This window comes from Dipodomys merriami, unplaced genomic scaffold, assembly GCF_024711535.1.
Source record: "Dipodomys merriami isolate MVZ:Mamm:240054 unplaced genomic scaffold, mDipMer1.0.p SCAF_102, whole genome shotgun sequence".
Taxonomy (NCBI): Eukaryota; Metazoa; Chordata; class Mammalia; order Rodentia; family Heteromyidae; genus Dipodomys; species Dipodomys merriami.
In genome coordinates, this window is record NW_027202294.1 from 2,178,947 (window position 1) to 2,185,418 (window position 6,472).

A 6,472-nucleotide genomic window follows, 5' to 3' on the forward strand; every position below is an offset into this window, starting at 1 on the left:
GTGGACACAGCTAAGATAGTAAGAGTACTTGCCTAGCAAGTGCAAAACCCTGGGTTTCAATCCCCAGAACTGAAATTTTTCTTTCAAACTGGGCTGGGAGCAACACCTGTCTAGCAAGCTCAATGCCTTGAATTCAAATCCCAGTAACACACACACACCCTTATCCAAGTAGCAAAATGATTCGCTAGAGCTGTAGATATAGCTCTAGTGGTAGAGCACTTAGTTGGCATGTACTATGGCAAGTGCTCTGCTAATTGGGTTCATGTCCCACCACCAAAAGTAAGGCAAAAAAAACCTTCATCTAACGGTTTCTCCAAAGACAAAACCCTCAGTTTTTTTGTTTCCTTTTTCACAATGCTTTCATGTCTAGCAGAGAGTTGTGCAAACCAAGTAAACTTTGATAAGCTTTCTGAGAGGGTATATGGTACAGGGGAGCCTAGTAGCCCTCAATAAGCCCTTCCAAAGTTTTTAATTCACTCAATTCCTTGAATAACTCAGAAATGTGCTAAAGATGCAAAGATATAACACTTCCAGAGATGCCCAAAACACACCATAGTTTTGTGGTTTGTTGTGAGTGAGCAAGAATTACTGAACTAATAAAAACTTACTATATTAAAGAGAATATCAAACCAGGAAAAAAGCTGGTAACCCGGGCTGGGAAGGTGGCTCAGTGGTAGAGCACTTGCCTTGCATGCCCGAGGCCCTGGGTTCGATTCCTCAGCACCACATAAGCAAAAAGAAAAAAGCCGGAAGTGGGTCTGTGGCTCAAGTGGTAGAGCACTCGCCTTGAGCTGAAGAGCTGAGGGACAGCGCCCAGGCCCAGAGTTCAGGCCCCACAATCGGAACCAAAAAAAAAAAAAAAAAAAAAAAAAGCTGGTAACCCAACAGGGTACAACTAGAAAATTCTTCCAAAGCTGCTTATCAGATAACCAGTTAACCAAAACTCTGCCATGTCATCTCCTCCCTCTGTGGGGATTCTGAAACTATCTCCAGAATTATATATTCAAAGCTGTCTTCTCTCTCTCTCTCATTCATCTTTCAATTACTTAGCACACTTAGGTATAAGGATAATAGTTGGCAGAGTGGGATAAAGGAAAAAAATCTGTGAGGCAATGATTAAATCTCATAAAGCCTGCCCATCTTCTCCATCAGAGGTCATCATTTACTGAAAACTAAGAAGACTCATCATACTATGCTTGCAGCCTAAATAACAACAAACTAACTAATAGTAAACGCCTCATTTAAGTAAGAGAATGAGTTCTCCAATATATTACAGACTCTACTATATCCTATATGTTCTCACCTAACTCATTTTACTCATTCGTACTACCTGCCTGAGACTTAACACATTTGAATTTGTACCTTTTGTTTATATAATGGTATTTTCATGGTCATAGTCCTTTATAGTACTATTGCTTTTTATGATCACTTCAGTACTATTAGAATAAATCACTAAAACTTCCATGGTCACTCTTTTTTTTTTTTTTTTTTTTGGTCGGCCATGGGGCTTGAACTCTGGGCCTGGGCGCTGTCCCTCAGCTCTTCTGCTCAAGGCGAGTGCTCTACCACTTGAGCTACAGCGCCACTTCCGGTTTTCTGGTGGTTTATTGGAGATAGGAGTCTCACGGTCTTTCCTGCCCAGGCTGGCTTTGAACCGCGATCCTCAGATCTCAGCCTCCTGAGTAGCTAGGATTACAGGCGTGAGCCACCAGCGCCCGGCTCCATGGTTACTCTTAAGCACGGGTGCCTCACGCCTGTAATCCTAGTTACTCAGGAGGCTGAGATCTGAGGGTCATGGTTCCAAGGTAGCACAGGCAGGAAGTCTGTGACTCTTTTTTTTTTTTTTTTTGGGGGGGGGGATGGTTGGGGTTGGGGCTTGAAATCAAGACTTGGGCTTGAAAATTCTTCCTTGAGCTTTTGTGGGCAAGGCTAGCACAGTTCCACTTCCAGCTTTTTGGGTAGTAAGTTAGAGAAAAGCATCTCAAGAGCTTACCTGCCCAGGCTGGCTTCAAATCTTGATCCTCAAATCTCAGCTTCCTGAGTAGCTAGGATTACCGGGCACCCACTTTGGTATTTTTACAGAATAATTATTTCTTTATAGCAAGAGAAAGAGCTAAGAGGCTTTAGGACTAAGAGGCTCAAGCCCTGAGTCAGACCCAGTACCAGCATAAAACAAACAAACAAATAAAAACAATACTTAGAAACTTCCATGGTCATCAGGGGCTGGAAGGTGGCTCAGTGGTAGAGTGCTTGCTTCCCATGCATGAGGCTCTAGGTTCTGTCCCTCAGCACCACATAAACAGAAAAGGCTGGAAGTGGCACTGTGGTTCAAGTGGTAGAGTGCTAGCTTTCAGCTGAAGAGCTGAGGGATAGTGCCCAGGCTCAGAGTTCAAGCCCCATGACCGACAGAAAAAAAAAGAAATAAAGAAACTTCCATGGTCACTTCTACAGTGTGCTCCAAAGCAGCCCACTATTATATTTTTTTCCAGTTAATTAAATGACTGTCAGGTGTGATAGCTGCCATCTGCAATCCCAGAACCAGGTAAGATGATCAGAGAAGTTCAAGGTCAGCCTGGCCTATATAGCAAGATCTGGCCCTAAAGAAATTAAAAAATAGCTGGGTACTGGTAGCTCATACCTTAATCCTAACTACTCAGGAGGCTGAGATCTGAGGATCACAGTTCAAAGCCAGCCCAGGAAGGAAAGTCTTATCTCCAATTAACTACCAGAAAATCAGAAGTGGCACTGTGGCTCAAAAGAGTAGAGCACTAGCCTTGAGCAAAGGACCTAAGGGACAGTGCCCAGGCCCCAAGTTCAAGCGCCACGATGAACCAGAAAAAGAAATACAGAAAAAGAGAAACAATAAAGATGAATAGTAGCACATTACATTTACATATATTTTTCCAGCCTGAAAGTAAAATGAATCTGTCTTAACACAGCCCTACCATGACCCCAACAGCAGAATCTTTCTAATCAGTCACACGGATCCACAGGGATAGAGTGTGATCAATCAATTAGCAGTGGCATACCAAAGCTAGGATGATCTTTCCAGCAAACATTCTATGAATAAAAGCAAGAGCTGTGTCTTCTTCCTCTCTCGTTATCCACAGTAGCCATTACAAATATCCTACCAATGAGGTTATTATATAAAAGTGGCAGTCATTCAGATTTCTAAAACATAGGGCAGTGAAATAGAAGACGAACTCTGAGAACTGTGAGCTGAAACTGGGCCTAATGCCCAGCTACTAAGGAGATGTATCTACAACCTGAGTTCCCATTCTGCCAACAAGCATCACTGTCAAGACTGAAATGTACTGTCTGCTTACAGCCATTATTAAAAAGAAGCTTAAATACAAGTCTTGAAGAAGATTTGTTGGTAGGTGGGAATACTTCCTATCTAGAAAATGATCTCCCTTCCGTTCAGTGCTAGGGATCAAACCAAAGTCCTTGCCCATATGGAACAAACGCTCAACCACTGAGCTATACCCCTAGACACCAAATGTTTGGAATTTCCTTTGATACACTGTTTGCCTATTACATGAATATACCAATTCCAACAGGCACAGATACAAAATCAAGTTGATCCAACTTGGATTCTTTGTGGTCTGACTATGTCATTTCATTTGCCAATTACAGATACTCTTTTGGAAATTCAACAACTTAGGATCAGCAAGTTAAAGGGAAAATAGTGGCTTATACCATCCCATCCCACATATTTTAAATCAATAAATGAAAATTATAAATGCTAATGTATTTATTCACATGCATTCACATGGGAATCCACAATTTCAAGAGAGAAAGGGAATTTGGTAGGAGAGACTGAGTTCAATCATTCTATCATCCTTGCTAACTGTTCCCTCCAACATGCAATAATGAGCCTCCTTGTTACTACCTCACCATGCAAAAGTGCGGTGCTCCTGAATGCCAGAGCCAAAATTAAGCCATAAGACATGATCACATACTAAAACAAATTCCAAATACATGTAACATTTATATCATGTCCAATACATACTGAAAGGCATTAGGCTGATTCTGCTTTTAGCTTACTACATGCTCTAGCTAAGGAACCACATGCACTAGCTAAAGAACTGCACATATATGCCACTATTGTTTGGGGGGGGTGGGAGGGGAGAGTTTCCCTTGACACACAGTCTATCCTTGAACTCAGGATTCTTCAGCCTCAGCCTCTTGAGCACTAAAAATGACAGGTTTGCAATACTAGATCGTGTTGCATATACTACTATTTTTAAGAAGGGTGGAGCAGGGCTGGTGTCACACACTAGCACTTGGGAGGCTAAAGCCTTGAATTCAAAGTCAGCCTGTAAGCTGGATGCCTATAGTCTTAGCTACTCAGGAGGCTGAGATATGAAGATCAAAACTGGAAACCAGGCCAGGAAGGAAATCTGTGAGACTCTTACCTCCAATTAGTCACCAGAAAACCGGAAGTAGTGCAGTGGCTTAAATGACAGAGCACTAGCCTTGAGCAAAAAAAAAGCTCAGGGACAGTGTCCAGGTCCTGAGTTCAAGCCCCAGTACTGGTGTGAAAATAAAAAATGATTTTAAAAAGTCAACCTGGGTACATAATGAATTCCTGTCTTGAAAAAAAAAAGTGCACTGGTTGATTTCAAAGTTCTTTCCTTTAAAAAAACAAAAACAAAAACAAAAAACTCAGGCCTGGGCACTCTATCCCTGAGCTCTTTTGCTCAAGGCTAGCACTCTACTACTTAAGTCACAGCGCCACTTCCAGCTTTCTGGTGGCCAAGTGGATACAAGAGTCTTTCAGACTTTCCTGCCCGGGCTCGCTTTGTACTTCGATCCTCAGATCTCAGCCTCCTGAGCAGCTAGGATTACAGGCATGAGCCACCAAAGCCCAGGGAGATCTTTCCACTTACATCCTCCTCAAGGTCTAAAGGAGGGCATGTACTGTATACCTAAAAACATACAGGTTTGTGTTGTGAATTTAAAGAATGACACTATTCCTCCTCATCTCTAAAAGTATTCTTTACCTTTGATGTACTTTTATGGTTTTACAACACAGCAATTTATCAAAGGTCATCACTGTGCAACAAACTACACTCTTCATGGTTATGCTCCATCATTACTCTGCTGCCCTGACCCTTCCATGATTGGCAGATCATCTCTCATAACTTTTTTTTACATGTTAAATAATAGGCTACCAGTACCAAACTTCTGACAGTATTCAAATCCCTCTTTGCTCTTTGTCAAAAGTGTCTTAAGAGTGTCTTCCTGGTGAAGACTCGTCTCTTTAGATCAAATAAGACCTGGGAGGAAATGTCAACCTAAAACAGGCACCAGAAAAGAGTACTTTTAAAAGATGGCATAAAGGAAGAAACAAGCTCCGAAGATAAGTACAGTGTTTGCACACATATGCAGAATGCCAAATGAACCACCCTGTAAAAGGAAAGCCTTCTCATATCCCAGTTCCCCAGGCTGAGGGCCACAACTCTTCTGACTACCTGAGACTAGGATGTACTGTTTCATCATTCCGGATTTCTGAAGCAGATCAGTGATATGAACAAGGTACTCACATATAAATGGAAACGCTATAGAACCTAGAGAGCTCCTACCTAAAGTCTGAAAACCCTTCAAATTATACATAAAATGATCCTTTAGTTTTGCTAAAAAAAAAAAAAAAAAAAAAAAAAAAAAAAAAAAAGCTCTGAAGACTTTTGAAGACCGGCTTTTTAGGAACCAAGAAGCTCTGAAAAAGAGGAGCCGACGGCTGTTAGGCCTGGGAAAACAGGAAGGCTTCAGGTACCCGCAAAGTATCACAGATCAGCTGAAATGACACCCCCCACCCCGGCGGCTGAAGCCTGACCTTTGCCCCCTGCACGCCTCCTAGGTCCCTCCCACAATACTCCCCGAGTAATTCCAGAGCCCTGAGCCCCTAACCCCCACCCCCACGCCGCTCAACTTTAAGATGCTTCCCTCTCATTCCCTATCGCGATGTCAGGGCGGCCTTCGCGACGCTGGAATTCTAGGAAGATACTTCGCTGACCTGTCAGCGGATTCAAAATGGCGGGGCCTAGTCCCAGGACCGGCAGCCGCTGCTCATGTCCAGCTTGGGCCCCGGAGACGTCTCCCAGAGGCTCCTTGGCTCTGAAGGCAGATGGGAGAAGCCACTTTTCTGGAAGTTGATGCTGAAGTTAAGGTGGGGACGCACTGCTGGCCTGGTTGAGTCGGCCCGGACTCGCGGCAGTGCCGGCTACCCTGCCTGTCAGCTCACTGACGTGGTACCTAGCCTCAGTCTACCTCGCTGCCTGGTAACTGCGCGAGCCCTGGCGCGTAGAGCCAATCACAGCGTGGTCTCGTAATAAATGACATTCCAGATATCCAATAGAAGAAAGAGAACTGGCCCCAGGAGGCGGGTAGTGGCTATAGAGGCAAGATTACTAGGGGAAAGAGGCGTGTATATAGGAAACAACCAACGGATACGAGGATTCTCTGAGTG

The 6,472-nt window shown here is 43.5% G+C and overlaps 1 protein-coding gene across 15 annotated transcripts in view; it reads right to left on the minus strand.

The window, feature by feature from the left end:
- The window catches only part of Gbf1 (golgi brefeldin A resistant guanine nucleotide exchange factor 1), a 141,512-nt gene extending 135,244 nt beyond the window's left edge, over window positions 1–6,268 (minus strand). For all 15 annotated transcript variants that reach the window (XM_069994807.1, XM_069994796.1, XM_069994781.1 and 12 more), the window contains exon 1: window positions 6,020–6,268. The gene's annotated coding sequence lies outside the window, so the exon portion shown is untranslated. The remainder of the gene's footprint in view (window positions 1–6,019) is intronic.
- Window positions 6,269–6,472: the final 204 nt, after the last annotated feature.